The 17744-nt window shown below is 44.4% G+C and overlaps 1 pseudogene across 1 annotated transcript; it reads left to right on the top strand.

Annotated features, from left to right (window-relative positions):
- Positions 1-6271: 6271 nt before the first annotated feature.
- LOC311120745 (platelet-activating factor receptor-like) lies at positions 6272-6919 on the top strand (annotated as a pseudogene). Its single transcript has one exon. The product of its transcript is annotated as a platelet-activating factor receptor-like (transcript).
- Positions 6920-17744: the final 10825 nt, after the last annotated feature.

Raw genomic sequence — 17744 nt, 5'->3', positions numbered from 1 at the left:
AGTTTATGTATTGTGGCCTTGCCGCAACTCCTCAGTGACGCTATCAGATAATTGCTTATTAATCATACACTTTTCACACATACACATGCACACAAACACACACACACACATGCTCCTGAGTTCAGACAGCTTTGATACTCTCCTGTAGTCCTTGATGTCACTGGGGGTGCCGTGATTTATTGAATCTGATTTTCAATCTTCTCATCCACTGGAAGTTTTCTCCCAATTAGATTGGCAAAACTCAGAACACAAGGGTAAGAAATTATCAAAGGTTGAGCTGCATGTGGTCCTCTGTAGCTCAGCTGGTAGAGCACGGCGCTTGTAACGCCTGGGTAGTGGGTTTGATCCCCGGGACCACCCATACACAAAACATTTATGCACGCATGACTGTAAGTCGCTTTGGATAAAAGCGTCTGCTAAATGACATATTATTATTTAAGTGGAATTATACGAGGACCCTCAAAAAAGTGAATGTCAAAGGGACTTTGGCTAACAAGTTAACATGGACATTAGAATTCCGGTTGCAAGCACTCTAATTTATTCTCAAAATGGTCTAATCATTTATGGCCCTGTTCCATATTCAAGGGGAAGGAGGTCTGGTGGTGAGATTTCCATTCCTGAATGTCATTGGAACACTACTGTACTGCATCCTACCTGGCTGGCTGCTACCCGCCTTGGACATTGACTTGATTCATTGGTAGATAAACATCCACTGTCTTAGTGGCTTTGTCTTTGCATACAATGCACAGAAACATACCAATGTTTCTACTGTGAAAGATGCCTAAAGACAATGGCATCCTATTTGCATATATTCCAGTCCTTGAAAAGAGGGATTTAGTTCCTGCACCTACAGTGTTCTACTCAGTCTTCATTTTCTGTCTTCTTGGGTAAAACATTCGAAGAACAACAATACTTGTCAGCGACTAATACGTTTCTCAGCCTCCAACGTGGTGGCGTGCTGCACGAAGAAAACCGCCCCAGTGCCTAGTCTCTGGCTCGGTCCCAAATGTCACCCTATTCCTTATGTAGTGCACTACTTTTGACCATGGCCCATAAGGCAGTGCACTATATTGGGAATAGGGTGCCATTTGGGACACAGCCTCTCTCTCTGTCTGATTAATGAGTGGGGGGAGACCCACATCTTTGGCTTGATGAAGCAATTTATACAGTTCCCTGGGAAAGCAATAGCTCCCGAGTGGCGCAGCGGTCTAAGGCACTGCATCTCAGTGCTTGAGGTGTCACTACAGACCCCCTGGTTCGATTTCAGGCTGTATCACAACCAACCGTGATTGGGAGTCTCATAGGGCGGCGCACAATTGGCCCAGTGTCGTCTTGGTTTGGCCGGTGTAGGCCGTCATTGTAAATAAGAATTTGTTCTTAACTGACTTGCCTAGTTAAATAAAGGTTAAAAAAAAATAGCAGTTCATTTTATTGTAATGCATCCCGAGGGAGACGTAAGCAAACCTCCGTACCTGCGTACGATGTGGAGGTGTTTCTGGATAACGATTCAGAGGTGCACTGGAGAAGAGTGATGTGTTGGCACAGCCTTGCATTGTTTGTACTGTAATACTGTAAGCGGTCTCGTTGGGTTTAAGTGTGCCTAGGGCTGACGTTATAAAGTGGGCAACCTTCATGGATTAGCTATATCATTATTGCTCTATACTGAGCAGATGCAATATAACTGTTTTAATGAATCCAGTCCAATACATGATACACCACTGATACAACAGTAAAATACACATACAGTGGGCTGCAAAAATATATGCACTGGCTGTGCAGCCATTATAGCTGTGTTGTCTAAGATGAACTGTTCTGACATCCCCATGCTGTTCGTGATGTGGGACATTTGCAAAGCCAACTTGGAAAATGAGACCCATAATTGAGCAGGTAGGAACAGTCTAGGCACGGGGAGAACTCCCATAATGCACAACAATTTGTGAGTCTGGAGTAAATGAGGACTCTGCCAGAATGGTCTCCATTCCTCCATCCCTCTGGGATTTTAGTGCCCTTGTTTTCAACTAATGTAGGCTATTTAGCCTAGCTTCAGGCTGCCGATGCTGGAGGTAGTTTGGCTATTGTTTCTCACAAGATTGTACTGAAATAGTAACATGTTCAGGGATTTCAGAGAACAGAGAGAGATGGAGAGAGAGAGCATTTGAAAGAAGAATAGTATTAGTATTAAGATATTGTTCTTCACAACAGTGTACAGGAACAGCTACATTTACAAGGACTGCGGAGAACTTGAGAGAGATTTAGAGAAAGTAAGAGGAAGAGAGTATTTAAGCAATAAGGCATTAGAACCCGGGCCGACGTGAAGCTGAGGGCCTGGGAAAACAGCCCTTATGAGGGTGTTATTCCCCATAATCCCCTGGTTCGAGTGCCTTATTGCTTTTATGAAACGGTTGCCAACATATTAAAAAAAGATTAACGACATTTTTACATAACATTTTTTATTTTAATGAGTACATTTGTGTTATTTCATCCTTCCACCAGATGTTATAGTCCGGGCAAAATTCAGTAGTTAGTTCTGCGATTTTTAAGTTGCTAGCCAAGTAGGCTGGTGTCACGACTTCCTCCGAAGCTACCTCCTCTCCTTGTTCGGGCAGGCTTCGGCGGTCGTCGTCACCGGCCTTCTAGCCACTGCCGCATCACATCTCATCATTCCATTTGTTTTGTCTTGTCTATTACACACACCTGGTTCATATCCCCTCATTAGTACATGTATAAGTGTTCCCTCTGCCACCCTTGTCCTTGTGGGTGATTGTTTAATGTGAGGAGAGAGTAGCTCGGTTGAGCTAGGTGAACTTTGTATTGCCGGGGTATATTTTTCCTGTGTGTCTGTTTTGTTCCAGTGCGCCTGTTTTGCGCACTGGACTGTTTGACGCTATCCAGCGTAACTCTGTACTACGGAATAAACTCTGTATTCTGTGATTTACCCTCCTGCGCCTGACTCCTTCAAATCACCTCTCACAGCTGGTCGTCCATTCTATTGTCAAGGTTGCCCGCCAAGCGGACTGGTCGTCCATTCTAGGCAAAAAAAGTTGCTATGCAAGCTGGCTACTTCTCCTTTGCTAGCTAGCCAACTAAAGCTTTCACACAATCACATCAAGCAGCTGAAATGACAGCAAACTGTGTGCATTGTAGGTTGTTTTACCTTCATTTTTATTGTAATTTCTTTGGATATATCCATTATAATGAGTCTATTCTGGACACGTTCATTCTCAATGGCACGGTGGAGATCGCAAAAATAAAACAGGTACATTGTTGCACAGGTCGGAGAGGCAGGCAGCAGGGTTTAGACCAGAGGTTTTCAAAGTGTGTGGCGCGCCTCCCCAGGGGGATGCCAGAGAGTTTTCAAGGGAGGCGTGAAAGGAAATCCAAGTCAAACTGTATTCGGTTCTCTAAAATGAATAAATATTAAGCCTGTTTCTAGCTACAATCGCTGGGAAAACACATATTTTAGCTTTCCAGTGCTACCACGTTTATTTTTCAACTCAAATTGCAAGCATGGCATTGTTTCAAAAATGCAAATACAACCAGAGTTTGTAGCTTGGGGTGTGTTCAGTTTGATTAAATATTTGCTATGTTGCGTGACGGTTTGTTCTGAATGACACATTTCCCCAAATTGTTCTTTAATGTTCTTGAACAGACTTTGAGCAGAAGCTCAAACTAGTCAAACCAAAAGCTTACCTTGACTTGGAAGAGTTCCAGGGTTGTGTTGGAAAGTCATAGCCAGCTAGCTAACATAACATCCCACTGTTTGAGCAGGGTGTTTCAGTAGACTAAACTAGCTAGCTGCATTTGCTAACTACAGTTGAAGTCTGAAGTTTACATACACCTTAGCCAAATACATTTAAACTCAGTTTTTCACAATTCCTGACATTTAATCATAGTAAAAATTCCCTGCCTTAGGTCAGTTAGGATCACCACTTTATTTTAAGAATGTGAAATGTCAGAATAATAGTAGAGAGAATGATTTATTTAAGCTTTTATTTCTTTCATCATATTCCCAGTGGGTCAGACGTTTACATACACTCAATTAGTATTTGGTAGCATTGCCTTTAAATTGTTTAACTTGGGTCAAACGTTTCGGGTAGCCTTCCACAAGCTTCCCATAATAAGTTGGGTGAATTTTGGCCGATTCCTCCTGACAGAGATGGTGTAATTGAGTCAGGTTTGTCGGCCTCCTTGCTCTCACACGCCTTTTCAGTTCTGCCCACTAATTTTCTATAGGATTGAGGTCAGGGCTTTGTGATGGCCACTCCAGTACCTTGACTTTGTTGTCCTTAAGCCATTTTGCCACAACTTTGGAAGTATGCTTGGGGTCATTGTCCCTTTGGAAGACCCATTTGCGACCAAGCTTTTAACTTCCTGACTGATGTCTTGAGATGTTGCTTCAATATATCCACCAAAATTTCCTTCCTCATGATGCCATCTATTTTGTAAAGTGCACCAGTCCCTCCAGCAGCAAAGCACCCCCACAGCATGATGCTGCCACCCTCGTGCTTCACGTTTGGGATGGTGTTCTTCGGCTTGCAAGCAGCCACCTTTTTCCTCCAAACATAACGATGGTCATTATGGCCAAACAGTTCTATTTTTGTTTCATCAGACCAGAGGACATTTCTCCAAAAAGTACTATCTTTGTCGCCATGTGCAGTTGCAAACCGTAGTCTGGCCTTTTTATGGCGGTTTTGGAGCAGTGGTTTCTTCCTTGCTGAGTGGCCTTTCAGGTTATGTCGATATAGGACTTATTTTTCTGTGGATATAGATACTTTTGTACCTGTTTCCTCCAGCATCTTCACAAGGTCGTTTACTGTTGTTCTGGGATTGATTTGCACTTTTCGCACCATAGTACGTTAATCTCTAGGAGACAGAACGCGTCTCCTTCCTGAGCGGTATGACGGCTGCGTGGTCCCATGGTGTTTATACTTGCGTACTATTGTTTGTACAGATGAACATAGTACCTTCAGGTGTTTGGAAATTGCTCCCAAGGATGAACCAGACTTGTGGAGGTCTACAATTTTTTTTCTGAGGTCTTGGCTTATTTCATTTGATGTTCCCATGATGTCAATTGTAACAGTGGTGCTTCCGTCAATCTCCTCGCCCCTACCTGGGCTTGAACCAGGGACCCTCTGCACACATCGACAACAGTCACCCTCGAAGCACCGTTAACTGTCGCTCCACAAAAGCCGCAGCCCTTGCAGAGCAAGGGAAACAACTACTTCAATGTCTCCGAGCGAGTGACGTCACCGATTGAAATGCTACTAGCGCGCATCGCTAACTAGCTAGCCATTTCACACCGGTTACACAAGCAAAGAGGCACTGAGTTTGAAGGTAGGCCTTGAAGTACATCCACAGGTACACCTCCAACTGACTCATATGATGTCAATTAGCCTATCAGAAGCTTCTAAAGCCATGACATCATTTTCTGGAATTTTCCAAGCTGTTTAAAGGCACAGTCAACTTACTGTATGTAAACTTCTGACCCGCTGGAATTGTAATACAGTGAATTATAAGTGAAATAATCTGTCTGTAAACAATTGTTGGAAAAATTACTTGTGTCATGCACATAGTAGATGTCCTAATCGACTTGCCAAAACAGTAGTTTGTTAACAAGAAATTTGTGGAGTGGTTGAAAAACGAGTTTTAATGACTCCAACCTAAGTGTATGTAAACTTCCGACATCAACTGTAAGTAAGTGAAACTGAAAGTGAAAAAAAATAACGAAATCTCTCTCGCTCTCCTTCATTTTGGAAGAAAGTAATTTGTTAAACTGTTCAACTACTGTCTTTCTCTCTCTTTGAGTCAACTACTCACCACATTTTATGCATTGCAGTGCTAGCTAGCTGTAGCTTATACTTTCAGTACTAGATTAATTCTCTGATACTTTGATTGGGCGGACAACATCTCAGTTCATGCTGCACGAGCTCTGATAGGTTGGAGGACGTCCTCCGGAAGTTGTCATAATTACTGTTTAAGACTATGGAAGGGAGTGAGAACCATGAGCCTCCTAGGTTTTGTATTGAAGTCAATGTACCCAGAGGAGGACGGAAGTTAGCTGTCCTCCGGCTACACTATGGTGCTACCCTACAGAATGCTGTTGAGGCTACTGTAGACTTTCTTTGCAAAATAGTGTTTTAATCAATGATTTGGTGACGTGATTTTATCTAAAAAGGAGAACTTTTTACATGTTTTAAATAAAAATAAGAAATTCACTAAGGCGGATGGTCCTCCCCTTCCTCCTCTGAGGAGCCTCCACTGACTTTGAGGTATGTTTGCTCCCGTTTGGTGGGTGCCGTACGTCTTGAAGACGGACATCCAGGTGGATGAGCGCAACGTGTCGCGCTGCTTCAAGGGCTACCACCACAACACTGACGACGAAAAGCGGAGCGTGGCCACAATCCACCTCATCATCGTGGTGTGCTTCGTCTTGGTCTTCTACATAGTAGTAGTCTGTAACCTGCTCATCGCCCGGGCCCTGCTCGCCCAGTCACCTATCCAGACTCGGGGCTCTAATTCATACATGCCCTGGGGGGTGAAGGGCCAGGCCCTGTAGATGATGTGTGCCGTGGTATTTGTGGTGTGCTTCCTCCCCCACCATGTGGTCCAGGGTCCCTGGACTCTGGCTGTACTGGAGATCAAGGAGGGCTGGGGCAGCATGGACTGGGACCAGCGGACCAGGCAGTGGCTTAACGACGCCCACCAGGTCACCTTGATGCTGATGGGGCTCAACTGCCTCCTGGACCCTGTGGTGTCCTGCTTCGCCACCAGGAAGTTCCGCCTGTACATCAAGGACCATCTGAAAAAGTTGGGGAGGGGCAAAGGATGCTTGGAAACAGCTATCACACAAATGTATATGGTGGAGTGCAAGAACGTGAGCCAGAGCCTCCATAGCGAGCAGCAGCAGCTCGAGATTTAAATCTCTAGCTAACATTGTATTGTACATATTGTGGCTAATGCTAATGCTGACTATTGATAGTGACCACATCCTCAGGATGCTTCATTTCATCACACCCACATCTAACAATGCACACATAGTGCAGAACATGCACTCTGTTATGCAGCCTCATGTTCATTCAGACACATTCACATGAACAGTATGAAAAAAGTATGAAAAATGTATGCACTCTGGATAAGAGCGTCTGCTAAATGACAAAAATGTAAATGTAAATGTGTGGCAAGGTGTGACCTGATCCATATGGGTGTGACCATTTGAAGTAGCAAAACTCGTGCAGCACACACCATACACAATCCCCCTCTAGGCCACCATAATCACACTGTTCTTCAACTGGTCGTTCAGAACAGCACTGTCGTTCAACTGTACCGGGCAGCGTGTATGGCGTTGTTCGGTCGTGCGGTTTGCTGATGTCAACGTTGTGAACAGAATGCCCCATGGTGGCAGTGGTGTTATGGTATGGGCAGGCATAAGCTACAGACAACGAACACAACTGCATTTTATCGATGGCAGTTTGAATGCACAGAGAAACCGTGATGAGATCCTGAGGCCCATTGTCGTGCCATTCATCCGCCGCCATCACCTCATGTTTCAGCAAGATTATGCACGGCCCCATGTCGCAAGGATCTGTACACAATTCCTGGAAGCTGAAAATATCCCAGTTCTTCCATGGCCTGCATACTCACTAGACATGTCAGCCTGATTAACTCTATGTGAAGGAGATGTGTCGCGCTGCATGAGGCAAATAGTGGCCACACCATACACTGAGTGGTTTTGTCATCCACGCCCCTACCTTTTTTTAAGGTATCTGTGACCAACAGATGCATATCTGTATTCCCAGTTATGTGAAATCCATAGATTAGGGCCTAATTATTTTATTTCAATTGACTGATTTCCTTATATGAACTGTAACTCAGTAAAATCTTTGAAATTGTTGCATATTGCGCTTATATTTTTGTTCAGTGTATTTTTTCAATTTAATAATAATTACCTGGACGTTCTTAAAGCACTTAGATTTTTTAAAGTGCAAGTTCATTAAATTATGCGAAGCATGATTAAGGCTAAGCTCAAATGTGGGAGCTGGAGATGCTTTAAATCAGGACAGTGTTCAAAAGTTTAAAGTTGTTCTCTAACAATTTCATAGCAACTATAATTTCACGCTCATTGGGTTCTTGATGTTCTCTGAAGGGAGACCCACTGTTTCTAACTTTGAAAACGTCTGTTTTAGAAGAAAAAAAACAATTCAGTTGCTAGGCTAGAAGCATGGGGAAATGTCTAGATGCTTTTTTCCAGGGGAGATGAAGTTTATGAATTGCTTGGCTGGGCTGTGGTACAGTGGATGCGCATTGATAATTCAAATGGAACTGTTAACAGGCATTACCCAGGGATTGTCGTTAATAATTCCCTGCTATCAACCAATCAGCATCCAGGATCCAAACAACACGTTTTATAACAATATATTGTTTTTCACAAATGTGTACTGAAACAGCAAAGATGTATTGAGAGAGAGGAGAGAGTCATAAATGGACAGAAAGACTATAAAAAAATATTCTGTATACTGGACTGGTTCTTTTCCACAGCCGCCCCATTTCTGCATAAATGAATACCAATTGGGTTGTGAAGCCTCTTCTGCTTAGAAGCATCTAGACATGTGGCTGATGTTCCTAATCAGTGTCCTTATACTCCAGAATAAATAAGTCCCTATCAGTTTAATTTAACCAAACCATTTTTTTCAGATTTCTCCAGGCCGTTTTCATCTGTTCTCTTTCCTTTTTATTTGTAATATGAATGAAACAACCTTCTCTCCATTAGGCCTGGCTAGAAATATTTGGTGTGCGCTATATACAGAAACCAACAAGGATTACGGGCAACAAACAATTTGCAACCTATTCCCTATTTTTTATTTATTTAACCTTTATTTAACTAGGCAAGTCAGTTAAGAACAAATTATTATTTACAATGACGGCCTACCCCGGCCAAACCCGGACGACGCTGGGCCAATTGTGCGCCGCCCTATGGGACTCCCAATCACGACCGGTTGTGATACAGCCCTACAGTGAGGGGAAAAAAGTATTTGATCCCCTGCTGATTTTGTTCGTTTGCCCACTGACAAAGAAATTATCAGTCTATAATTTTAATGGTAGGTTTATTTGAACAGTGAGAGACAGAATAACAACAAAAAAATCCAGAAAAACGCATGTCAAATTTTTTATTTTGGGGAAATAAGTATTTGACCCCCTCTCAATCAGAAAGATTTCTGGCTCCCAGGTGTCTTTTATACAGGTAACGAGCTGAGATTAGGAGCACACTCTTAAAGGGAGGGCTCCTAATCTCAGCTTGTTACCTGTATAAAAGACACCTGTCCACAGAAGCAATCAATCAATCAGATTCCAAACTCTCCACCATGGCCAAGACCAAAGAGCTCTCCAAGGATGTCAGGGACAAGATTGTAGACCTACACAAGGCTGGAATGGGCTACAAGCCAATCGCCAAGCAGCTTGGTGAGAACAGTTGGAGCGATTATTCGCAAATGGAAGAAACACAAAATAACTGTCAATCTCCCTCGGCCTGGGGCTCCATGCAAGATCTCACCTCGTGGAGTTGCAATGATCATGAGAACGGTGAGGAATCAGCCCAGAACTACACGGGAGGATCTTGTCAATGATCTCAAGGCAGCTGGGACCATAGTCACCAAGAAAACTATTGGTAACACACTACGCTGTGAAGGACTGAAATCCTGCAGTGCCCGCAAGGTCCCCCTGCTCAAGAAAGCACATATACAGGGCTGTCTGAAGTTTGCCAATGAACATCTGAATGATTCAGAGGAGAACTGGGTGAAAGTGTTGTGGTCAGATGAGACCAAAATGGAGCTCTTTGGCATCAACTCAACTCGCCGTGTTTGGAGGAGGAGGAATGCTGCCTATGACCACAAGAACACCATCCCCACCGTCAAACATGGAGGTGGAAACATTATGCTTTGGGGGTGTTTTTCTGCTAAGGGGACAGGACAACTTCACCGCATCAAAGGGACGATGGACGGGGCCATGTACCGTCAAATCTTGGGTGAGAACCTCCTTCCCTCAGCCAGGGCATTGAAAATGGGTCGTGGATGGGTATTCCAGCATGACAATGACCCAAAACACACGGCCAAGGCAACAAAGGAGTGGCTCAAGAAGAAGCACATTAAGGTCCTGGAGTGGCCTAGCCAGTCTCCAGTCCTTAATCCCATAGAAAATATGTAACCCACATCCAGCAGAGTTGCCTGGAGAGGAGGAGAGAACGGTGGACAGAGACCCCCCCCCCCCCCCCCCCCCTCCACACTCATTGTATGCTACGTGAATCAGAATGAGGTATGGGTACGGATTGGTGGGTGGGTGGGTGGATGGATGGAAGTGTGTGGGCGTGCTTGTCCATGTGCGGGCTTGTGTGTTTGCATGTTTATGCATGTGTGCATGTTTGCACTGTTTGTGTGCTTGTGTTCCATCTGTGCACCACTCATCCTCTATCCCCTCCTCACCAATCAGCTTCATGAACACATGTAAATGTTTCTCTCTGGCTATGGCAGCCAACGGAGAAAAACTGCTTGGTAGCCGGCTGACATTTTAACATGTTGTTAGCTGTTGACAGGTTTTTTTTCGCTAATCCCTCCATGATTCCGATGAGATTGACAGATAATCCAACACCAATCAAACATAGCCAGTTTACCTGGGCTTAATTAGAGGTTGGGACTATAGATATTTTAGGAGGCTGGATTGGAATAATAACGTCTTTGTTTTGCCAGCTTTGTGGCTTGACAGCTGTTGTTTTTTCAGCGTCTTTTTTTGCCCTACCTCTGTTTTGCTTCTGTCCATCTGGTGCGTCTGTGTCAGAGCTGATGTGTATGCCGTGCTCAGTGAGTCACAAGCCGATGCACTCTCCCTATCTACATTCTCACGCACACATTCTGGGGTTTTTCAGATCACCACCTGCCAACCGCCACTGTGCAATTTCCTGCAGAAATATGATTCAGCCAATTGTGCCGTGAAGAAAGGAATCATGGGAAAACAAACGAGTGCCGTTGCCATTCTGCCGCGCTAACAAGGAGGCTGAGAATAATAACCGCTAGTCAGTAATGATAATATAGATAAACGGGTGTCAGGCTCCTCGTGAAAAGATGAGCAATTATGGTGACTTGTCTACAATAACCAACAGTTGTTCCTTGTGTGTGTAAACACCATTATGAATTTGACAACTATGTCATTGCTTTATTCATGTGCAGAAATATCGTATTTTTCTTTCTTAGCTAGAGACAGATAGAGAGAGAAAGCTCATCTCATTTGACTACGTGGGTGCATGTGTGTGTAAGGGTGCCCCGTGTGAGGACGATTCTTTACATCTGTGTGGGGGGGCAGATACTTTGTATTCATCCAGTTCATGTGTCATAATTGACATTTAATAAAGCATCAACCTCAGTTGGTTTAATGGGCCGAAAGGTAGGAGAATACGACTACACTAGTTATTGACTGGTGTGTTTAGAAAATAATCCTAATTACCATATCAGTCTGGAGGGTATAGCTTCCATTCACACTCTCGTTCAAAGACTCGTCTTTTATAGTGTGTGTGCGGTTTGTATCTAGAGAGGGAAGAAAATAAAGAGTGTGTCTAATTAGAATGAGTAATACTCCATCTTGTATGTCGAAAGCGCAAGTGCATTCATTTTTTGTTCCCACATAATGCCTGCCGTTCGGATCGAGCTCGGGGCGTTTTTTCTCTTTTGTCTGGTGGTTTCAGAGAGCTCCTAAGCAACAACAGAGCTTTCACTGAAGACCTCTCTCTGTCTCGTTTGTTTTGGTCTGTGACAACCGGAGGGAAGGCGGACTGCCTCGCTGTAGTCCCTAGGTGCCTAGTTGCTTCCATTGTATCCTTTCAGCTCTCACTCAAAAGGGTTAAAAGCTCGAATAATTATATTGACCCACTACATTGAACCTCTTCTATCACCTTTCATAATCACATTGTGAGAGAATCAACGTGAAATTGTCGGGGTTCTGTCTGTACGTCAATGCCTCCCCACAGTGCTGCGACTCCCGGCAGCGGCTGCTTTACTTAATCACCTCCACTTTGGCTAGGTTGTTGCGCGTGTCTGATTGCCATCTGAGCGGCACATTTCAAAGAGGACAGAGAGACGGAACCGAAACTACCTCAATGGGCTTTTTAAAATCTCATCTACAGGATATTGTCATAACAGGTGTGGCGTGGAGGCGGTAGTCATGAATTACAGAAAGAGTCACAAAAGAGAGGTGCTCAAGAATGAGTCGGTCTGCTCTCTCTTTCTCTCGCTCTCTCGCTCTCTCTCTCCAGCTATCTATCTCTCTCTCTCCTTGGCACGACGGAGGTCTGTGATTCTGTGACGGTGACAGTTCATGGCAGCATCCTGAAGCGAGCAGGTGACTAAGGGTGACACTTAATTCACCTAGAGAGCTGCTTCCTGCCTACCACATTCTGTCTCATCATTTGGATAGTGACTCTGTGGGCTACCAGGAATGCGTAGCTCACGCCTTGCAGTGTAACCTTCACTCCCTGGTGTCTGTAGCTGTTGCTACCGTGTGAAACACTTCCTGTATGTGTGCTGGTAACAGACCTGGGATGTTGTCTAGGTAGGAGGCACAAGGCAGGTTGTTATGACTGTACCTTTAAGACCGATCATACCTTTCCTTTTCATCTTGCTCTGGCTCCGTTCACCTTTAAGCGCTGGCGTGCTGTGCCAGAGAAAGCTGAGGCGTGAATTCAACTGTTTTCTATAGAAAGTAACCAAGCAACCCACGCACATTCCGTTATCCAAGCTCTCTCTTTCTCCCTCTCTCCTCCTCCCGTTCTCTCTATCTGTCTCTCATTCTCCTCTCCTTAGGTTGTGTTTTAGAGTTTTAGGGAGAGGAAGTATTTATTCCCCTAGGGTTTAGCGTGCGCTGTGTATACACTTAGCTTTGGTTAAAAGATTAAACCAAAAGTCTTTCCTGATTAGTAGGTCATTGCTTTTAATTAAAATGCTCAGTCAGAGGAGAAACAATTTAACCCTGTGTGAGTTTGTAAGTTACAGTGCCAGCTGTAATGCACCGTTGAGAGGAAAGCCTTGTGCAGGTCTCTAATGGCTCTGGGGAAGGGAAGAGAGATGACTTTGGCTTACTCTGACCTCCTCTCCATTCGGAGGTTCCCTTGGTAACCATTATTCCTGCCTCAGGTGACAGTATTTGTCATCCAACCATTTCGGTGTCTTAAAAAAGGATTTGGGCTTTTGGAAATTATAGGTAAAGATAATTGTAGACAGTCACGGCAAAGGTTACGCCATGGTTGAAGTATTTCTAAACTTACCTGGAAACATTCATTACATAATGAATAAAAAGTATGTTTCTATTCATTTTGTTTACAATATGTTGCTGCATAATATTTCCCTTAATAAGAAATCATAATTCATTCAAATGTGTGTTTTTGCCTAGTCACAATATTGTTACCACAAAGGCATTGTTCCACACAGACAATTAATCATACAAAATACGAAAACAATCCCTCAATTTAGGTTATTAAAACCAATTTATGCATTTAATTCTCAAAAGGTGCATTCATTTACATATTTAACCAGGTTAAGGTGACTCGTACCACCGCATAACACAATTTATTGATCAAGGTCTGAAAGCGTGTTTTCATAGCAAGACTCCATTACTGCAACATGCAATTTTCTCATCAGCCCGCTACTGTTCTGCTGGCTTTGATAAGGCGAGAACTTAACCCTCTCTCTCCATTAACGTCTATAGCAGCCTGCAGTGATGATGTCTGTTCAATCCAATCAACTCTCACAGTTCAGCTCACACTCTGCTGTTACTCAGACTCATATAATTAATGTTTATCATAATTATGTAATATCCAATCACAGGGATGCAGAGGGTTGTTTGTCCAATAGAGAAGCAGGGGACTGAGATATTTTCCCAATAGAGAAGCAGGAGACTGGGATGTGGGTCCAATAGAGAACCAGGAGACTGGAATGTGGGTCCAATAGAGAAGCAGGAGACTGGGATGTGGGTCCAATAGAGTACCAGGAGACTGGAATGTGGGTCCAATAGAGAAGCAGGAGACTGGAATGTGGGTCCAATAGAGAAGCAGGAGACTGGGATGTGGGTCCAATAGAGAAGCAGGAGACTGGGATGTGGGTCCAATAGAGAAGTGAAGAGAATGAAAAGGGCTTTGAGAGGTTTGCTACGGGGAGCAGGAGAACATCAAGGTAATGAGAAGTGTCAGTCTCATCAGACATATAAACAGTAAATGAGCCAGTCGAGCCGAAGAAAAGAAAAGACTGAACGTTGATTGAAATGGCCTGCTGTGAGGAGGCATTGATCTCACATCAAAACACATCAGTCAGAACAAACAACATAGCACCGACAGAGAGGAATGATTCTCCATCCTTCTTCACAATCTGAACCTAACAGATCAAGCCACCATTTTGGGTGTCTTGTACACAACGTATGAAGAACCCCATACAAACACTAAGTTGGAGCTTTGTCTCCTTAATACGCTGGAATTCCACAATGTCTCTTCAGCCGAGGAAGTCATCCCCTTCCTTCATACCAGTCTCTCACACACTCGCTCTCGCAATTGCAGCACCGTATTGTAATTGAGACAATTGGCTGTACTGAGGAAGGAACGTCCCCTCACCATCGACTAATGGCTCCACTTTGACAGAGGGAATAGCCATCTCCGATTAGTGAGAAGAGCACTCTCTGGGGACTGGGCATGCGACGTGTAAGGCGTTAGGTCTGGGGAGAGGATGAAGGGAGCCTGGGTATACGGACGGTCAGCGATGGTGTCCATGGCGGGATGAGGGGCGAGCGGTGAGGAGAGGAGCAGACAGACATGATAGGCTCACTTGGTTTCCCATGCCAATAAAGCCATTTGAATTGAATTGAATTGATAGAAGGGGAGAGGCAGAGAGAGAGACAGAGAGAGAGGGTAAGAAGAGAAGAGGTAGAGAGAAAGAGTAAGAGGGGAGGAGGGGAGAGAGACGTAGAAAGAGGGCGGGGTGTTGGGATGCTTCAGGAAGATCAAAGGAAATAACATCAAGGGAAGGTTGTCTCTTCTTCGGCTGTGATGCGCTGCAATGCCAATAGACAGTGAGGGGCGAGACTCTGTAGACATAGCCCTGGAAGGAGAGAAATCAGGATGGACGAAGCCTTCTTATTTAGCTAGCTAAAACCATTTCTCTTCATTTTTCATTTTAATCGTTACCATAATCATATTATTTATCATCATCATTATTAAGATGTTTGCACCGACATTAGCCGAAGCTATTAAAATGAATCACTGCTTATCATACAGTTGACTGAGAAGATTCATTCCTCAAGACCGACTGGCCATGTGAGTGACTGACCATTTTCCCGCTTTTCCGCCTTACGCCCAGCCTCTGGCTATTTCCCGCGGACAGTAACCTGCCGGTGGGGAGACGAAGTGGCCTGGTGGCCCTGGTGACACACTTCTATGTTTAACGATGCCTCGAGAGCGACTTCCCTCATTACACATGATGATAATGAACCAGAAGGTTACTGAGGGAATCTAGGCCAGCCTGACCTATTTTAATGTGGAGCGCAGATGCTCTTTTGTCATACTGGGATGAAGGAGAGGAGAGTGGAGGAGAGGAAAGGAAGGGGAGATGATGGGAGAAGAGGAGAGGAAAGGAACGTCGACTTCCAGTGTAGTCCTTAGGCGGCTGAGGCAGTGATGGAAGTGTTGAAGACTCTCTGGTTTACTAAGCATCAGATTCTCAAGAGGAAACATCCACAAAGTCCCAGAAATAATGGTCCAATTGGTAAACCTTTTGAGTTTCATGATGAGGTATATTCACAACATCCTCCGTAGTATTTTCCGATAGAACAAACCACTATATCCAGTGTCTCAAGTGTGAATCGATGGTACATCACTGCTCAGAGAGGGAGAGAGAGAGAGAGAGAGAGAGAGGGAGGGATGTTCTTCCACTGCAATCAGTCCTGTGTTTTCCACTGCTGTGCACAATATAAATAATAATAATAATATGCCATTTAGCAGACGCTTTTATCCAAAGCGACTTACAGTCATGCGTGCATACATTTTTGTGTATGGGTGGTCCCGGGGATCGAACCCACTACCTTGGCGTTACATATCTGTTGCATCTGAGCTTGAAGGACATCTGACTTAACGCTGAGAAGAGCTTAAAGAGGGACAAGTGGGAAGAACAACCTTGATTGGAACACTTCCTTTCTGTATACATTTATATCAAGACGTGAGCCTATCAGGGCAGACTGAATATCATTTCTCAAGGTTACAGGTAGTGTTTCACTAGGAATTGCAATACTGCTAGAGATGGAGTTGCGTATGGAAGCTTTGTCTGCTCAACGTATTGAGAGCTTTGTTGAGTAGACAAAGCTCAACAAACATTATTTCACCAGCATTACAAGAATGGTATTATGGTCTTTGGCGTGACGTTGACAAAGGTTGTTGGGCTGACATTGTTTTGAGCCGGTAGGTTCATGTTGGCTACAGTTTGTGGTACAGTACCTACAATACAGTGCCCATTGTTGTCATCCTTTGATTATATCCACTTTGAAAACACATTGACTTCAGGGTTGCTATTTCCTCCGATTTATTTCAAAGCTACAACTTTGATGCACTTTTATCCAGTCATAACACACAGGAGGAGAGTTCTGTTTGTGATCTGAATTAATTAGTAAGCCAATCTTCATGTCACTGTGTAGCCTCAATATTGTTTGTATTTAACAACATCTCTACAGTCGTAGAAAAAAGGTGCCATCTAGAACCTAAAATGGTTCTTCGTCTGTCCCAATAGGAGAACCTTTTGAAGAACCCTTTTTGGTTGCAGGTAGAACCCTTTTGGTTCCAGATAGAACACTTTTGGGTACAATGTAGAACCCTTTCCATAGAGGGTTCTACATGGAACCCAAAAGGTTTCTCCTATGGGGACAGCCAAAGAACGAGGGAGTAATTTGCAAGTTAGTGAGTGCAAACATTATTTTTTTATTTTTCATACTGGCCCCCCGTGGGAATCGAACCCACAACCCTGGCGTTGCAAACGCCATGCTCTACATCCCTGCCGGCCATTCCCTCCCCTACCCTGGGCCAATTGTGCGCCGCCCCATGGATCTCCCGGTCGCGGCCAGCTACGACAGAGCCTGGATTCGATTCCACTTTCTCCACACAGCCCGTGTGGCCATTCATCTCATGGAACCGCTTAGAGAACATCTCAGCGCCTACACTTCCATGACGCTCACACAGTTGTTTAATGTCATCAGTCTTCGGGCACTTCCCCGTCGCTAAAGACATATGACAGGTCCCCCTTAAGGAACGTTTTCTGAAGGTTAATTGTCCCGTTTCCCGCCTGTGGTCCTCTTTGGATCAGACGCTCGCTATCCATTTCCAAGCAGCCGAGCCGCTGACGCTTTGAATTCCAAACGCGCCCTTCAGTCGCACACTTCTCCACTGTAATTAGGATCGCAGAGAGCAGGAGTGTCAATGGAAAAGTTTAAAGGGAAGACGGCGGGTTTGACTGATGCTTCTAATGGCCTTCGGTCGCCAAGGCGTGTTCTTACAATGGCGTTCGAGGGGGGAATGATGAGGGGGGGTTGAAGGGGAGGATGGAGGGGAGTATCATTAATCTACATGTGACGCCACACTATCTGATACAACGTTGTTATTTTTCCATCAACAGGAAGTCATAACTCATCTATACCAGAGCCGTCCATGACTTTTATTGGTTCATTTTCGACGGACAAGGATA

This window comes from Coregonus lavaretus (genome assembly GCF_964263955.1).
Source record: "Coregonus lavaretus genome assembly, contig: HAP1_SCAFFOLD_1226, whole genome shotgun sequence".
Lineage (NCBI taxonomy): Eukaryota > Metazoa > Chordata > Actinopteri > Salmoniformes > Salmonidae > Coregonus > Coregonus lavaretus.
This window is presented reverse-complemented; position numbering and strand designations above follow the sequence as displayed.